Source organism: Ranitomeya variabilis, chromosome 5, assembly GCF_051348905.1.
Source record: "Ranitomeya variabilis isolate aRanVar5 chromosome 5, aRanVar5.hap1, whole genome shotgun sequence".
NCBI lineage: Eukaryota > Metazoa > Chordata > Amphibia > Anura > Dendrobatidae > Ranitomeya > Ranitomeya variabilis.
This window is the reverse complement of record NC_135236.1, coordinates 667,645,114-667,663,692: the sequence shown is the minus strand read 5'-3', so window position 1 is coordinate 667,663,692 and position 18,579 is coordinate 667,645,114. Positions and strand designations below refer to the sequence as shown.

The following is an 18,579-nucleotide window of genomic DNA, read 5'->3' as shown; positions in this document are numbered from 1 at the left end:
TGAAAAGGGGAGCCGTGTTACGGAACCCCCCAGCCCCCAGAATATGTGGTGCAGTTATATGTATGTATAATAGGTTCCATGTGAGGTGCATGTCCCTAATGCATCAGCCCACAGGCTGCGCCCCTGGGCAGAGGGGACAAGATATCCCCTTTCTGACATCCCCCACCTTTGTAATTCCCACAGTAAATATTGGCAGGCTCCTGCCACCTGCGGCTATTGTAATGTATGTCTGGCCTGCCGCTTTTCAATTGGCCTGCCCTCTGTATCTGCGTGATATATATTCTGTGTCCTGTGAGTAAAGTGGGTACACACTGGAAATACGTGGAGAAGCAGTGATCTTTTATATGCCCCCATGTAACCAAGCAATTCCAGCCAGCGTCCTTTCATTCAGACTCCAGCCACAGCAGAGTGGACCTCCTGAAACACGGAATGGTACTGAAAGCGGTACTCCAGCATGGTAGACCCCGTTACAACTGCCGACCTGTTTAATAATCATGAAACGAGCATCGATTAGCACACATGTTCGCAATTATCAACCTATATAAAAAGACCCTAAGGACACTTTGCCACTATCTTTCCATCTTCCTGAAGAAGTCAGCTCAAGAAACGTGCATTGGGGTGGCGGGAGATCCCACATCATACCCTGCTCAGCACATGTAAGCTCTTACTTTGTTTCCTTTATTGTAATGCACACTTTTTTGCAGCACCTTAAACTTTATGAAGGATCATTCATATTAATTACCTACATCTATATTAACTTTCCTTTGCTGTACTGTGGTCTAATATTAAGCAGGATCTCCTGCATTTTTTCTGTGGTATTGCAACCTCTGACTATTTCTGTGTGACTTTCCTGGCAACAGATCTAATATTCATATTCTCCAGGACATCATGTACTTGTAATCGTAATTTGACATCCTGATTGTGTACACAATACTAGGTTGTGATACGGATCATTAAAAAATACACCCCTCTGCTTAATCAGGATGGCAAATTACAATATTCTTATATTTCGTCATCTGTTCAGGGACTTTTGCATATTTGCGTCTTGAAACTGTGTAGAAATTTATGTCCATTTGTTTAGAAATTTGTAAATTATTATTGTATATACAATTTGTCTTATTCACTCACTATTGTTATTAATGAATGTGTCTTGACTCTTTATCTTTCCGTGTGTCATGGGTTATCATTCCAACAGGTGATTTCACTTTGAATTTAGAATTAACAAACCCACGTGGTGAGTGATGTGTCAGTGCGGTTTGGCAGTGATATATACACTCACCGGCCACTTTATTAGGTACACCATGCTAGTAACGGGTTGGACCCCTTTTGCCTTCAGAACTGCCTCAATTCTTCGTGGCATAGATTCAACAAGGTGCTGGAAGCATTCCTCAGAGATTTTGGTCCATATTGACATGATGGCATCACACAGTTGCCGCAGATTTGTCGGCTGCACATCCCAAAGATGCTCCATACAAGGCAGGATGGATCCATGCTTTCATGTTGTTTACGCCAAATTCTGACCCTACCATCCGAATGTCGCAGCAGAAATCGAGACTCATCAGACCAAGCAACGTTTTTCCAATCTTCTACTGTCCAATTTCGATGAGCTTGTACAAATTGTAGCCTCAGTTTCCTGTTCTTAGCTGAAAGGAGTGGTACCCGGTGTGGTCTTCTGCTGCTGTAGCCCATCTGCCTCAAAGTTCGATGCACTGTGCGTTCAGAGATGCTCTTAGGCCTACCTTGGTTGTAACGGGTGGCGATTTGAGTCACTGTTGCCTTTCTATCAGCTCGAACCAGTCTGCCCATTCTCCTCTGACCTCTGGCATCAACAAGGCATTTCCGCCCACAGAACTGCCGCTCACTGGATTTTTTTTCTTTTTCGGACCATTCTCTGTAAACCCTAGAGATGGTTGTGCGTGAAAATCCCAGTAGATCAGCAGTTTCTGAAATACTCAGACCAGCCCTTCTGGCACCAACCAGCATGCCACGTTCAAAGGCACTCAAATCACCTTTCTTCCCCATACTGATGCTCGGTTTGAACTGCAGGAGATTGTCTTGACCATGTCTACATGCCTAAATGCACTGAGTTGCCGCCATGTGATTGGCTGATTAGAAATTAAGTGTTAACAAGAAGTTGGACAGGTGTACCTAATAAAGTGGCCAGTGAGTGTATATCTAATATATAAAGCTGAATGTGTGTGTGTATGTATGTACAGTATGTGTGTGTATGTCCGGGATTGGCATCTGCACCGTCACACCTACAGCCACAAAATTTTGCACAGTCACACGTCTGGACCCCGAGAGCGTCATAGGCTATGTTGTGAGGCGAAATTTTAACCCCGCGCGTTCCAATTCACCAAACAATTTTGCCCCTATCTACATAATGGGGAAAAAGTGAAAGGAAAAGTGTTGGAGGCGAATTGACAGCTGCCAGATGTGAACAAGGGGGACTTAAAGAGTGAGAGCGATGGCGCCAAAGAGTATATACCGTACAGCTGCTAAGGTGGGGCTCCGACATGGGATACTCACCACACACGGGGATATGAACACACACACAAAATGCACCACACACTACCACATGCTTGAACACATATACCACCCTCAGCACACACTTCACCACACATACACCAACCTCGCCACATAAAGTCAAAACACAAAAGTCGCCGCGCAAAACTCACCACATGCAAAACTAGGCTCACGCAAAACTCGCCACACGTGCAAAACTCACCTCATGGAAAACTCGCCACATGCAAAACTTGCACACGCGGAAAAATTGCCACATGCCCAAAAGTTGCAACACATGCAAAAGTTGACTCACACAAAACTTGCACATACTCAAAACGCACCACACATAAAACTCGCCACGAGCAAAACTCGCCATGCGCAAAACTTGCTGCACACAACTTGCTACACTAACCTGTCACATGCAACTCGACACACAAAAAGTTGCTACACGCATGTCGCCACACAAAACTCATCTCACAAAAGTCGCTACATGCATGTCGCCACACGCAACTCAACACACACAACTTGACACATGAAACTCGCCCTAAAACACACACAAGTCTGGTATTATCCTTCAAAAATAAAAATCTGATTAATTAGCAGACAAACTACAAGAGCAACAAATGTACCATATAGGAAACACGGCAGCTGTCAGTCACATGACCTGTCTATTATGTGTATGTGTGAGCTAATATATACTGCCAGGGGGTGGGCTTACTGTTGGCTGGGGATTTATCAGGCTGCCAATTTAGCTTACAAATACTGAGGTAAAAATACTGAGCAAATAACGTGTGAACGAGGTCTAATACAGGAGGAGATGACACACAGATATATACTATATACAGGGGAGATGACACACAGATATATACTATATACAGGAGAGATGACACACAGGTATATACCATATACAGGAGGAGATGACACACAGGTATACACTATATACAGGAGGAGATGACACACTGGTATATAATACAGGAGCAGATGACACACAGGTATATACTATATACAAGAGGAGATGGCACACAGGTATATACTATATACAGGAGGAGATGACACACAGGTATATACTATATACAGGAGGAGATGACACACTGGTATATACTATATACAAGAGGAGATGACACACAGGTATATACTATATACAAGAGGAGATGACACACAGGTATTGTGATAGAAATATATATATCATGTAGATCTCACTTGCATGTATACTCCTCTATAATCAAATATATACTTATATGCTCACAGCTAATATATATATTATAATCAATGGTTTAAAATGGCTGACACAAACTGAACTGATATAAGCCTGATATAACCCAGACAGATCATATGGTGTTTTTCCATCTTAAAAACAGGAAATCGGGTCAGATGTCTGAGATAATGCCTAGAATCTAGCTGAATCTTGCTGAAACGGCAGACCAACAGTGTCAGGTGTCTCCACTTTGTCCTAGACAGAGAACTCGAGTTTAGTTGCTTGATCAGCAGTCATATGAGCATTGATCACAATATTCCATATATGTTTAGATAACCAATGACAGAGGAGCTAGACAATATGGTAATTAACTAACCACCCCTGACAACCCCTAACCACTCCTTTCTATGTGAAAATATAAAACTATGTATGTACAATAAAGTATCAGTATTGATGGAATGTTGTTCTGTCACAGTTGTGTACAGTCCATTCTTGATGAGCGCTCAAAATACTCAGTCTAATTGGGAGCGGCCACAGCACACACAGGGATATATTTATCCAACCCTAATATTTCCATAACAGAATGGCGCCCAACGGCTCGGATGAAACGCACACGTGGACCCACTACTGACCGGAACCGAAGTTATGGCCGTGGCTTTGGCACAGGGGCAGGAGACTGCGCAGCTCCATAAGTAAGGTAAGAAAATGTTATCATCTTACCTGAAAGTCCCCTGTGCCCAGTCCTTGTCTATGCTTCTTGCCGGTAAGATGTGGTCACAAATTCCCAGGTAGTGTAAAAAATCCGTAGCCACGAATCCACCCTGGGAGGTGTCTGCTGTGGACCGTGTATGTGTTTGTGTAAAATCCGAGAGAGGAAGGAAAAAGTGACTTTTGTTTGTGGTTGCTGAGAAACAGACCGCAGGAGTTCAAATCGCTCGATAAGTTATTGCAGGATTCCCGTGCATAGGAGGAACACGCAGAGTTCCGGGGCAGGTGGTCCCATGATCCAGGCACGGGTAGTGATAACTTAGAGGGGCTACTGCAGATTCCCGTAGTGCCGGCGATCCAGTCAGGACGTCCGGACCGGGGTGGTAGAACCCGGGCGCAGGTGCGTCCAGTGCGATTGGCAGTAGTCTGTTCCCAGCTCAACCTGCATGTGTCACAGAATTTAAAAGGGCATCTCTCGGATTGTCTATCTGTCTGTTTGTGTCATGTACTATTGCCGCTTTAAGAAGCAGAAATAGTTCTCTTGTCCGAACTTCCTCTTTCTCCGTGCTGTTTAGCAGAGAGATATGCATTGTAAATCAAACTGTCACATTTTTTTTTCCGGACTGTTTTCAGCTGCAGTGCTGGGTATGTGTAGTTTTTTTTGTGAAGAAGTGAAATTTAAATTGTATCTATAATTTTTTGATGTGACCTAAAGAGATTCTAAAGGAAAAAAAAAAAAAAAAAAGAGAAAAGCCGTTTTCATTTTTAATTTTTTTTACTCTCTTAAAGGGTCTTTTTCTTTTTGCGGCATTTTAAAGTTTTTTAATTAAGTTTTCCTCAATCTTCAATCTCTTTACCTTTTTATTTTTTATTTATTTATTTATTTTTGAAAAAAGTTTTTTTTTTTACTCTTGTATCAAAGTTTTGAGTTTTTGGTTGTGAACTAAGTTTTTGAAGGTTTTTTTTATCGTTTTGAGTTTTACTTAGTGTTTTATATACTCATTTTTAGAAGTTTTTTTTAGTACTGTTTTCTTTTCTCATTTTTGTGTGTTTTTCATTTTCATTTTTTTGCTTTTGCTATGGGGAATAAAGTGGCCGAGCAACAGGAAAGTCTTTTTACTTCCTGATGAGAAAACAGCCCCTAGATAGAGGCAGGACACGAAGGTGTTAAGTATGTGAAGATTCTGGAAGGTATAAAGTACGTGAAATTCATTAGAATGGCAGACTTCAAGCTGCGGAGTGGCATGACGTAGAAAGGATAATTAGGGAAGTTACAGTAGCTGATGTTAGATTGCTGAATACTAATACATGGTATGAAGTGGCAGCAGAGCTTACATCGTTTAGGTGGAACAGAAAGTTATATGAGCAAATCAGGAAGTGATTTTTGTGGGTATGAGACAGGAGAATCTGCGCAGTCTGCTTTTAGCAGAATCCATGGTATAGGTAGTTATTTTTGCACAGTATGTGGTGCGCCCCGTCTCTCCCTACAGGGAGAAGGCATAATTGCTCCTCTCTATTATTCTTGTTGTTCTAATCTATCCTCTTTTTCCTCTGAGTCTTTTCTCTCCGCACTCTCTCTCTCTCTCTCTCTCTCTCTCCTTTCCTCTTCCTCCACATTTTTTCTCTTCTCTCTCTTCCCCTCTTTCTCCACTCCTCTCTTCTCCTCTCCTCCCATCTTCTCCTCCCTCCTTATCCACTCCCCCACCACACCTTTCTTCTCTCTCTCTCCACATTCTCTCTCCCCTCCTACTATTCCTTTGTCTCACTCCTCAACCCCTCCTCCTTCTTCTTCCTCTTTTTTTTTTTTTTCCTCCGTGTTGCCGGCTGGGCCAACGCCCAATTCAAACAATATGATGCTTACAGCACAAGGTTCCCTTTCCATGTCCCTAGCACAGTCCAGCCATTGCCAGTTGTGATATCGGGGAGAGAAGGTGAAAGCCCCCCCTACAGTGGGCAGCCCCAGACACATCAGGCAGCAGGCAGCTCAGCCCTGGGTGCAGAGGGGGGAGGAGTGATATCAGAACGAGCTCACTGACAGATCCTCCGTTACCTCATTTCACAGTCAACAATATTGTAACCCTTAAGGTTTTACATGAACTTTGATATCACCATGTATTGATAATGTACAGCTTCAGCACCGGTCAGAGCTGCCTACATCCACATTCACACCAACATGAAACTATAATCCTAATCCATCATAGCTTCAGCAAGGGGGGAGACATCCTCACATAAAAAAGCAACTTCTAAGTCCAAAATCAGTCAGTGTATGACCCCAGTACAAGCTGTCACAACTATTCTTCTGATGAAGATGAAGAGGGAACATCATACATGCTGTCCAGTACTAGAAAAGAAGCCCACAGGCACCAAGAATGCAGGGGCAGATAGAGGCACCACCATTACACTATGTGCACTGCACTTCAAGTCAGGTGACAATAGTCCAGACCCAGGGATGCATCCCATGCCATTTTACCGAAGAATGTAGCAGAAGCAGTAAACATATGCAGCCAGCTGGAATGATCTCTGGGCCATGAATGAAAATAGAAGCAGGTGATGCACTCTGGCCAATCATGAAGGAACAATTCAAACTTCCAGCAGAATTAGATGTACACGCTTGGGAGTCAGGGCCACAGCTAATTGAACAGCTCAGAGAGTGGGCCAAAGGCAGATTGGCAAGACAAGCCATGACATGAGCCAAGATAAGACAGTCTGTAAAGAAGTTTCATTGCAGAGTAATGCAAGTATTCCAAGACTTGGGCTTCACCATTCATGACCAGATACACAGGCCTTTGGGCATGGACTGAGACAGCCAATCAGGAAACCACTGATAGTGGCTAGGCCTAGGAACAGGTCAATAGCAGTGGACTGACCCAGAAAAAATGTTTTATGTGCGCCTAGGAGACTGTTTATTGCCGATTGTCACCAAAATTGCACCATTTTAGCACCACAAAAGAGCACAAAGAAGGAAAAGGGTGCCGTGCTGCTGAGAACACCAGAAGGGGAGCCAGAGGTGAAGACGCTGCAAAGTGCCGACCAACACACCACCAGAAGAACCGCTGCAGACTCCAGAGAGGAGACACCGACCTCAATAAGGTTAGCAAAGGGGAGAAGCTATGTCGGAGCAGGAGGAAGAAGTGATGGCAGATGCAGCCACAGCCCCTGTAACGCCCCAAGACCTTGGGTTGGATGCAGCCGCCGGTCTCATGGCACCCCGGGCCTCGCCACGAATGCACCTGCAGGCCCCGTCTTACCACCGCAGCTTCAATCAGCAGGCCGGACCCCGCTGCCGCTACAGTACCCATCATGCCGTTGTCCACAGTAGCCAAAGGGATTGAGTCCCAACCAGGGGTGCAGAAGACAGCCCCTCTCATGGTGACCACTGACCTGAAAGCGCAACCACCCTACAAAGACAGAAAAAGTGTCAAGTGTTACATCTGTGGCAAGTTTGGCCATTTCCAGAACCAGTGCAAAGCACTCACGCCCCCGAAGAGACTGGACCCATGCAATCCAAGAGTTGGTCCAGAGAAACAGGTCAAGGAGGAAGTGCAGAAAGCAGTGAAGTACCCCGTCCATAGGACAGAGGCAAGCAAGCCAGGTCTGCAAGACACTACGCTCCTGACATGTAAAACTTCATCTGCAAGACCAGTACCTCAAATTACCCTTAAAATGGATGGCGTTGTCAGATCCAAAGTGGTGCAGCCAGAAGTGTGATGACACCTGTGGAACTCGCTGATCCCACCTGCCTATCAGAATCCTCTGTGTCTCGCATGGGCATTGGTGGTCAAGTCAGACATTCTCAGCTTACAAAGCCACTGAGCGTGTGCACTCAGCCAGGACACTCTATCCTGTCCCAGTTTGTGGTGTAAAGGACCTGCCACTCAACCTGCTGGGAGCGAACCTACTGCAGAAGCTGAAGGCAACCACAGTGTTCCAGGAAGATGGGACAGTGACATTTTCTTCATCCCTGACCCGAGAAGAGTCATGCTGGCAGCGCTACAAGAACATTAAACAATCGATGAGGCCTACCCAAGGAGGTACTGGATGTAGTACCAGAAAGTCTATGGTCTAAGGGACCCCAGCACGTGAGAAAAACCTCAAGTTGCCCCAGTACGGGTGTCACTCAAGCCATGTACCCCGTACCCTCGTAAGGCCCAGGCCAGGCCTAGAGTCAAGCTGCCTCTGACCAACTGAAGGTCTACCTGGAAATAGGAATCATTGTTCCTCGCAAATCGCCTTGCAATACCCCGCTTTTCCCCGTCAAGAAAAAGACTGTAAAAGGAGCGCCAGCCAAGTTCAGAATGGTATATAACCTGAGAGCTGTGAATGACGCCACAGTGTTTGAAACTGCAATTATGCCGAATCCGCACACTCTGCTCTCAAATGTGCCTGCCACAGCAAAAGTGTTCACAGTGAACAACCTGGCTAATGTTTTCTTCAGTGTTCCCCCTCATCCGGAAGACCAGTTCCTGTTTGCCTTAATGCACCAGGGGGGACACCACACATGGACAGTGATGCCACAGTGGGCCCAGAACAGCCCTTCACAGTTCACCAAAGCAATGTCCACAGTTCTCACCAACTGAGTCACAGAACAAGCAGAAGTAACCCTGCTACAATACATGGACAATCTACTCCTTTGTGCAATTGACTTTGACATGTGTAAAGCCCATTCCTTGTATCTCCTACTCTACCTGGCGGAGCAGCACTGCAAGATCTCAAAGAACGAAGTCCAGTGGTGTCTGAAGCAAGTTACATTCCAGAGACACTGTATTGCTCGCCAGGCGAAACACCTGACAGATGACCGGAAGACCACAGTGGAGAAGATGGTCCTACAGGTCTTCCTTGGCCCCGTTCCTCCTGACTGATGCAGTCTTCAGCTCGTTCAATAAGTTAAAAGGCACAGTAGTCTCAGCACCAGCACTAGGCCCATCTGACTACGAGAAGCCATTCCGTCTCTACTTGATGAGAAAAGAAGGCCTTGCTACTGGAGTCCTGACACAGCTTCAGGGGGGAAAGCAGAGACTTTCGGACTACTTTTCAGCTTGCCTGGATCCAGTTGCAAGGGAAGCCTCTTCCTCCCGCATGAAGGCAGCAGTTGCAGCACACGCCCTCCTGGACAGGACTACTGACATCTAGGGTTGAGCGACTTTCATTTTTTTAAGATCGAGTAGGGTTTTGGGAAACCCGATTTTGTCCAGAGTCGAGTCGAGTGCAGTCGGCCGATTATCGCTAAAAGTCGGGGATCGACCGAAACACGAAACCCAATGCAAGTCAATGGGGAAGCATAGTCGGCAGTGAGTGGAGGCCAGGAAAACACCTACAGTGCCCATTTTAATGCCAAAAACATCCATTCTTGTTTCTGAAGCTTGCCAATCTTAATTAACTGTATAATAATAGTTGGGCATAGGGAATTGGGGGAAAGTTGTGGGGGGAGTAGGGCTGGCTCAAGTTTTTCGTGGGCCCAGGAAATGCGGACTACGTCACGGCGGTGTTGCAGGGAAAGGTAAGTATTTAAAAGTTGCAAGTGCTGTGATCCTGAGCAAGCAGGGGGGGGGCCCACTCGTTCGCATTGCCACTGGCACAGGGCCCCTCAAAGTACGGCGGTGTGTTTGCATGGCGGGGGCGCCTCCCACCAGCAGCGACACTTTTGCGTACTCTGAGGGGCCCTGTGCCAGTGACGTCGCCAACGAGTATGCCCCCCCACCTGATGAAGGAACCTGCACTTTCATCTGCACCTTCCTCTTTGTCCCTGTGTAAGGTGGTATAACATGCGGGAAGGGGAACCTTACTTTCAGCAGGGACAGATTCTGGCTGTGTAGAGTACAAGGGGAATGTAGTGGTCTAGGTCAATGTACCAGCAGACTCATTTAGCAGTGGCTGGGCAATGGGCAGGATGAGGAGGAAACAGATATAGGGCCAAAGAATAAAGTAGGCTACATGCAGTTCAAAATTGGTAACAGGACTAAACAGGCGGCATTGCTTTGTTCAGTGGAGTAGCAAACCCAAGAGCAGCAGACACTGTTTCAAGGGCCTAACCACACTAGTAGGCCAAATGCAGTTTAATATCTGATAGTATAGGGCGAAAGCCAGAATGTGGAAGCTCAGCTTTGTTCAGTTGAGGACAACACCAGGGAGGGGCAGACACCTTTAGTAGGCCGGAAAAGCCTATTGCATTTTTTAAAATGGTAATTTGGAGCAGAAGGTTGAAGCTCAGCTTTATTTAGTTGAGGGCAACACCAGGGAGGGGCAGAAGCCGTTAGTAGGCCCTAACCACCATTTTTTTTTTAAAACCACTTAATGAGAGCCGGAAGGTTGAAGCTCAGCTTTATTTAGTTGAGGGCAACACCAGGGAGGGGCAGAAGCCGTTAGTAGGCCCTAACCACCATTTTTTTTTTTAAAACCACATAATGAGAGCCGGAAGGTTGAAGCTCAGCTTTATTTAGTTGAGGACAACACCAGGGAGGGGCAGAAGCCGTTAGTAGGCCCTAACCACCATTTTTTTTTTTAAAACCACATAATGAGAGCCGGAAGGTTGAAGCTCAGCTTTATTTAGTTGAGGACAACACCAGGGAGGGGCAGAAGCCGTTAGTAGGCCCTAACCACCATTTTTTTTTTTAAAACCACATAATGAGAGCCGGAAGGTTGAAGCTCAGCTTTATTTAGTTGAGGACAACACCAGGGAGGGGCAGAAGCCGTTAGTAGGCCCTAACCACCATTTTTTTTTTTAAAACCACATAATGAGAGCCGGAAGGTTGAAGCTCAGCTTTATTTAGTTGAGGACAACACCAGGGAGGGGCACACAGACAGACACCTTTTGTAGGCCTGAAAAGCCTATTGCATTTTTCAAAATGGTAATTTGGAGCAGAAGGTTGAAGCTCAGCTTTATTTAGTTGAGGGCAACACCAGGGAGGGGCAGAAGCCGTTAGTAGGCCCTAACCACCATTTTTTTTTTTTAAAACCACTTAATGAGAGCCGGAAGGTTGAAGCTCAGCTTTATTTAGTTGAGGACAACACCAGGGAGGGGCACACAGACAGACACCTTTAGTAGGCCTGAAAAGCCTATTGCATTTTTCAAAATGGTAATTTGGAGCAGAAGGTTGAAGCTCAGCTTTATTTAGTTGAGGGCAACACCAGGGAGGGGCAGAAGCCGTTAGTAGGCCCTAACCACCATTTTTTTTTTAAAACCACTTAATGAGAGCCGGAAGGTTGAAGCTCAGCTTTATTTAGTTGAGGACAACACCAGGCAGGGGCACACAGACAGACTCCTTTAGTAGGCCTGAAAAGCCTATTGCATTTTTCAAAATGGTAATTTGGAGCAGAAGGTTGAAGCTCAGCTTTATTTAGTTGAGGGCAACACCAGGGAGGGGCAGAAGCCGTTAGTAGGCCCTAACCAAAGTTGAAGGCCAAATGCAGTTTAATTTCTGATACTATAGGCCGAAAGCCAGAAGGTGGAAGTTCCGATTTAGACAGTGGAGGACAATTTGAATTAGGGACTGCAGACAGACTTAGTAGGCTGTCCCCTGTGGACCATGCATCCACCACATTAACCCATTGCGCCGTAATGGACACGTAATCTTCCGTGGCCATGCCTACAGGTCCATGCGTCTGTTGTCAGGTGCACCTTTGTACTCACAGATTGCCAGAGTGCATGGACAATGCGGTCTTCTACATGCTGGTGGAGGGTTGGGATGGCTTTTCTCGCAAAAGAAGTGTCGACTGGTTAGCTTGTAGCGTGGTACAGCGTAGTCCATCATGGCCTTATTAATAGTAAATAAAATATATAACTAGGCTCTATGAACTTTTAAATAGGTTCCAGGGGTACACGGGCAGCATTGGTGTGGTCAGTGGAGGAGTATTGCAAGTAGGGGCTGCAGACAGGCTATCAAAGGCCTAAAATAACAAACAGTAGGCAGTCATGGCAGTTTTACATCGGTTACATGGATACACAGGCAGGCACTCCAGGCAGCATTGTGGTCAGTGGAGGAGTATTGCAAGTAGGGGCCGCAGACAGGCTATCAAAGGCCTAAAATAACAAACAATAGGCTCATGGCAGTTTTACAGCGGTTACATGGATACACGGGCAGGCAGCTTGGTGGTGGTGAGTGGAGGAGTATTTAAAGTAGGGACCGCAGACAGGCTATCAAAGGCCTAACATAACAAACAATAGGCTCATGGCAGTTTCACAGCGGTTACATGGATACACGGGCAGGCAGCTTGGTGGTCAGTGGAGGAGTATTTAAAGTAGGGACCGCAGACAGGCTATCAAAGGCCTAAAATAACAAACAATAGGCTCATGGCAGTTTCACAGCGGTTACATGGATACACGGGCAGGCAGCTTGGTGGTGGTGAGTGGAGGAGTATTTAAAGTAGGGACCGCAGACAGGCTTCAAAGGCCTAACATAAGAAAATGGGCTGGCTGTAGGCACTTTATAATTGGTTCCAGGGGTACACGGGCAGCAGTGGTCTGGTCAGTGGAGGAGTATTTAAAGTAGGGACCGCAGACAGGCTATCAAAGGCCTAACATAACAAACAATAGGCTCATGGCAGTTTCACAGCGGTTACATGGATACACGGGCAGGCAGCTTGGTGGTGGTGAGTGGAGGAGTATTTAAAGTAGGGACCGCAGACAGGCTTCAAAGGCCTAACATAAGAAAATGGGCTGGCTGTAGGCACTTTATAATTGGTTCCAGGGGTACACGGGCAGCAGTGGTCTGGTCAGTGGAGGAGTATTTAAAGTAGGGACCGCAGACAGGCTTCAAAGGCCTAACATAAGAAAATGGGCTGGCTGTAGGCACTTTATAATTGGTTCCAGGGGTACACGGGCAGCAGTGGTCTGGTCAGTGGAGGAGTATTTAAAGTAGGGACCGCAGACAGGCTATCAAAGGCCTAACATAACAAACAATAGGCTCATGGCAGTTTCACAGCGGTTACATGGATACACGGGCAGGCAGCTTGGTGGTCAGTGGAGGAGTATTTAAAGTAGGGACCGCAGACAGGCTATCAAAGGCCTAAAATAACAAACAATAGGCTCATGGCAGTTTTACAGCGGTTACATGGATACACAGGCAGCTTGGTGGTGAGTGGAGGAGTAGTGCAAGGAGTGTCTGTCCCAGTACTCCCAAAATATAAATAGATGTTAATGTCTCGCAAAACAACCAAAACAAAAAAAAAAGGTGGCATACTTAGGTACAGGGGTGGGCTCATCTACTGAGTTTCTGACATAGTAATTTGGCAGTAACTATTTAATGGTGCCAATATAGGACACAGACACAGACTACTTTAAGTTGCATCATAGATGTCTACAAATTTGTATTGTCAGTGCCAGACATTGAATGATGTCAGCGAATAGACTAAAGATTGGTGGAGCTGTGCGACATAATTTTGCACGTGGTAGAGCACATTTTGAGCTGGGGTAGGGGGGAACTCTCTTGAGGCCGGCGGGACCGCCCCAGGGCCCCTCATGTTACAACGGTGTGTCTGACGTTGGGTGCGCACCACCACCGCCAGAGACACTACATTGTACTATGAGGGACCCAGTAGCAATGCCGTCAACCAAAAGCGAGCACACCCACCTCTTCAGACAAACAGCAGTCTCACGGGTGCTTGCGCCAAGTCGCGATACCACGGCCCCGTGTGGGGAGTTTTGCCATTTAGGGAGGTGTAAACATGTCGTATGCTGTACAATCAGCTGCAGCAAATTAGACATTAGAAAAGTAATTCACAGGCAAGAGCTTTTCATAGGAAAGCTAGGTGTCGGCCGGGCAAGGTGGGGCAAAAGATTTCGAAATCCAGTTGTGGTTCATTTTAATGAATGTTAGATCGTCAACATTTTGGGTAGCCAGACGAGTCCTTTTTTCGGTTAATATTGAACCTGCAGCACTGAATACTCTTTCTGATAGGACACTTGCTGCCGGGCAAGCAAGCTCCTGCAATGCATATTCTGCCAATTCTGGCCAGGTGTCTAATTTGGAGGCCCAGTAATCAAATGGGAATGACGGTTGAGGGAGAACATCGATAAGGGATGAAAAATAGTTAGTAACCATACTGGACAAATGTTGTCTCCTGTCACTTTCAATTGATGCAGCAGTACCTGTCCTGTCTGCGGTCATAGCAAAATCACTCCACAACCTGGTCAGAAAACCCCTCTGTCCAACGCCACTTCTGATGTGTGCACCCCTAACACTCCTAGTCTGCTGCCCCCTGGAGCTCGTGTGAGAACGATCACGTGCGCTGTGTGCTGGGAATGCCTGAAGCAAACGGTCAACAAGAGTTGATTGTTTGGTTGCTAATATTAGTTCCAAGTTCTCATGTGGCATAATATTTTGCAATTTGCCTTTATAGCGTGGATCAAGGAGGCAGGCCAACCAGTAATCATCATCGTTCATCATTTTCGTAATGCGTGTGTCCCTTTGTAGGATACGTAAGGCATAATCCGCCATGTGGGCCAAAGTTCCACTTGTCAAATCTCCGGTTGTGATTGGTTGAGGGGCAGTTGCAGGCAAATCTACGTCACTTGTGTCCCTCAAAAAACCAGAACCCGGCCGTGACACGCAACCAATTTCCTGTGCCCCCGTGAAAGTTTCCGCATTAAAAATATACTCATCCCCATCATCCTCCTCATCCTCCACCTCCTCTTCGCCCGCTACCTCGTCCTGTACACTGCCCTGACCAGACAATGGCTGACTGTCATCAAGGCTTCCCTCTTCCTCTGGTGCAGACGCCTGCTCCTTTATGTGCGTCAAACTTTGCATCAGCAGACGCATTAGGGGGATGCTCATGCTTATTACGGCGTTGTCTGCACTAACCAGCCGTGTGCATTCCTCAAAACACTGAAGGACTTGACACATGTCTTGTATCTTCGACCACTGCACACCTGACAACTCCATGTCTGCCATCCTACTGCCTGCCCGTGTATCCTCCCACAAATAAATAACAGCACGCCTCTGTTCGCACAGTCTCTGAAGCATGTGCAGTGTTGAGTTCCACCTTGTTGCAACGTCTATGATTAGGCGATGCTGGGGAAGGTTCAAAGACCGCTGATAGGTCTGCATACGGCTGGCGTGTACAGGCGAACGTCGGATATGTGAGCAAAGTGCACGCACTTTGAGGAGCAGGTCGGAGAACCCAGGATAAGTTTTCAATAAGCACTGCACCACCAGGTTTAAGGTGTGAGCCAGGCAAGGAATGTGTTTCAGTTGGGAAAGGGAGATGGCAGCCATGAAATTCCTTCCGTTATCACTCACTACCTTGCCTGCCTCAAGATCTACTGTGCCCAGCCACGACTGCGTTTCTTGTTGCAAGAACTCGGACAGAACTTCCGCGGTGTGTCTGTTGTCGCCCAAACACTTCATAGCCAATACAGCCTGCTGACGCTTGGCAGTAGCTGGCCCATAATGGGACAACTGGTGTGCAACAGTGTCATCTGCCGATGGAGTGGTTGGCCGACTGCGTTCTGTGGAAGAGCTGTAGCTTCTGCAGGAGGACGAGGAGGAGGAGGAGGGGGTGCGAACGCCTACAGCCAACTGTTTCCTAGACCGTGGGCTAGGCACAACTGTCCCTAAATTGATGTCGCCTGTGGACCCTGCATCCACCACATTCACCCAGTGTGCCGTGATGGACACATAACGTCCCTGGCCATGCCTACTGGTCCATGCATCTGTAGTCAGGTGCACCTTTGTACTCACAGATTGCCTGAGTGCATGGACGATGCGCTGTTTAACATGCTGGTGCAGGGCTGGGATGGCTTTTCTGGAAAAAAAGTGTCGACTGGGTAGCTCGTATCGTGGTTCAGCGTACTCCATCAGGGCTTTGAAAGCTTCGCTTTCAACTAACCGGTAGGGCATCATCTCTAACGAGATTAGTCTAGCTATGTGGGCGTTAAAACCCTGTGTACGCGGATGCGAGGATAAGTACTTCCTTTTTCTAACCAGAGTCTCATGTAGGGTGAGCTGGACTGGAGAGCTGTAGATCGTGGAACTTTCGGGTGTGCCGGTGTACATGGCAGACTGAGAGACGGTTGGAGACGGTATTGTTTCCGCCGGTGCCCTAGATGCAATATTTCCTCCTACAAAACTGGTGATTCCCTGACCCTGACTGCTTTTGGCTGGCAAAGAAACCTGCACAGATACTGCCGGTGGTGCGGAAAATGGTGGCCTTACAGTGACGGAAGGGATGTTGCGTTGCTGACTAGCTTCATTGGCCGAGGGTGCTACAACCTTGAGGGACGTTTGGTAGTTAGTCCAGGCTTGAAAATGCATGGTGGTTAAGTGTCTATGCATGCAACTAGTATTTAGACTTTTCAGATTCTGACCTCTGCTTAAGCTAGTTGAACATTTTTGACAGATGACTTTGCGCTGATCAGTTGGATGTTGTTTAAAAAAATGCCAGACTGCACTCTTCCTAGACTCTGATCCCTTTTCAGGGATTGCAGACTGAGCTTTAACCGGATGGCAACGCTGTGCTCCAACAGGTTTTGGCTTTGACACGCGTTTTGGTCCAGATACGGGCCCGGCAGATGGAACCTGTTGCGATGTTGATGCCTGCTGCGGCCCCTCCTCCACCTCCGCTTCTGAACTACTGCCGCCTGCACCCTGTTCCCCCAATGGCTGCCAATCGGGGTCAATAACTGGGTCATCTATTACCTCCTCTTCGAGCTCGTGTGCAACTTCGTCTGTGTCACTGTGTCGGTCGGTGGTATAGCGTTCGTGGCGGGGCAACATAGTCTCATCAGGGTCTGATTGTGGATCTGTACCCTGAGAGGGCAATGTGGTGGTCTGAGTCAAAGGAGCAGCATAGTACTCTGGCTGTGGCTGTGCATCAGTGCACTCCATGTCAGAATATACTTGTAATGGGCATGGCCTGTTAAATGTTTCACTTTCTAAGCCAGGGACGGTATGTGTAAAGAGCTCCATGGAGTGACCCGTTGTGTCGCCTGCTGCATCCTTCTCTCTTGTTGTAGTTTTTGCTGAGGAGGACAAGGAAGCGACTTGTCCCTGACCGTGAACATCCACAAGCGACGCGCTGCTTTTACATTTACCAGTTTCGGAAGAGGAGGCAAAAGAGCTAGAGGCTGAGTCTGCAATGTAAGCCAAAACTTGCTGTTGCTGCTCCGCCTTTAAAAGCGGTTTTCCTACTCCCAGAAAAGAGAGCGTTCGAGGCCTTGTGTAGCCTGACGACGAAACTGGCTCCACAGCTCCAGACTTAGGTGGAATATTTTTATCCCCACGACCACCTGATGCTCCACTACCACTACCATCATTACCAGCTGACAATGAACGCCCACGACGACCTCTTGCACCAGACTTCCTCATTGTTTTAAAATCTTAACCAAAGTAACTTTATTTGTTGCTGTCAAACAACTTACACGGTGAGCTATAACTTCAGTATGATTTCAATATCCCTTAACAGGTTGGTGAGACCACAAGGAAAATCAGGCACAATGTTACACACTCTGTTTTCTGTGGCACAAAATCACAGAGATGACACACACGCAGGACTGTCACTCAAGCACTAATGTCAATATTAATCTCCCACCTAATTTATTTATTTTTTTTTCTCAGGGAGACTTTAGAAACCAAATAATATTAAAAAAAAAAAAAAAAAAAAGGCTTTCTATGGCCCACAATTAGAGAGAGAGAGGTGGCACAACCAGGAGTCAAGACTGGCGCACAAGCTGAAAGGGCAATATTACTCTCCCACTGTTTTTTATGTTTTTTTTGTTTTTTTCAGGGAGACTTTAGAAACCAAATAATATTAAAAAAACCAAAAAATAAATAGGCTTTCTATGGCCCACTGAATGAAAGGGAGAGAGGTGGCACACCCAGGAGTCAAGACTGGCACACAAGCTGAAAGGGCAATATTACTCTCCCACTGTTTTTTTATGTATTTTTTGTTTTTTCAGGGAGACTTTAGAAACCCAATAATATTTAAAAAAAAAAATAAATAGGCTTTCTATGGCCCACTGAATGAGAGGGAGAGAGGTGGCACACCCAGGAGTCAAGACTGGCACACAAGCTGAAAGGGCAATATTATTCTCCCACTGTTTTTTTAGGTTTTTTTTTTTTTTTTCAGGGAGAATTAGAAACCAAATAATATTAAAAAAAAAAAAATAAATAGGCTTTCTATGGCCCACTGAATGAGAGGGAGAGAGGTGGCACACCCAGGAGTCAAGACTGGCA

The 18,579-nt window shown here is 46.5% G+C and overlaps 1 long non-coding RNA gene across 1 annotated transcript in view; it reads left to right on the top strand.

Annotated features, from left to right (window-relative positions):
- The first annotated feature begins 615 nt into the window (after positions 1 to 615).
- The window catches only part of LOC143776884 (uncharacterized), a 44,826-nt gene continuing 26,862 nt past the window's right edge, over positions 616 to 18,579 (top strand). Inside the window, exon 1 of the long non-coding RNA XR_013215945.1 lies at positions 616 to 656. This is a non-coding gene — a long non-coding RNA (uncharacterized LOC143776884). The remainder of the gene's footprint in view (positions 657 to 18,579) is intronic.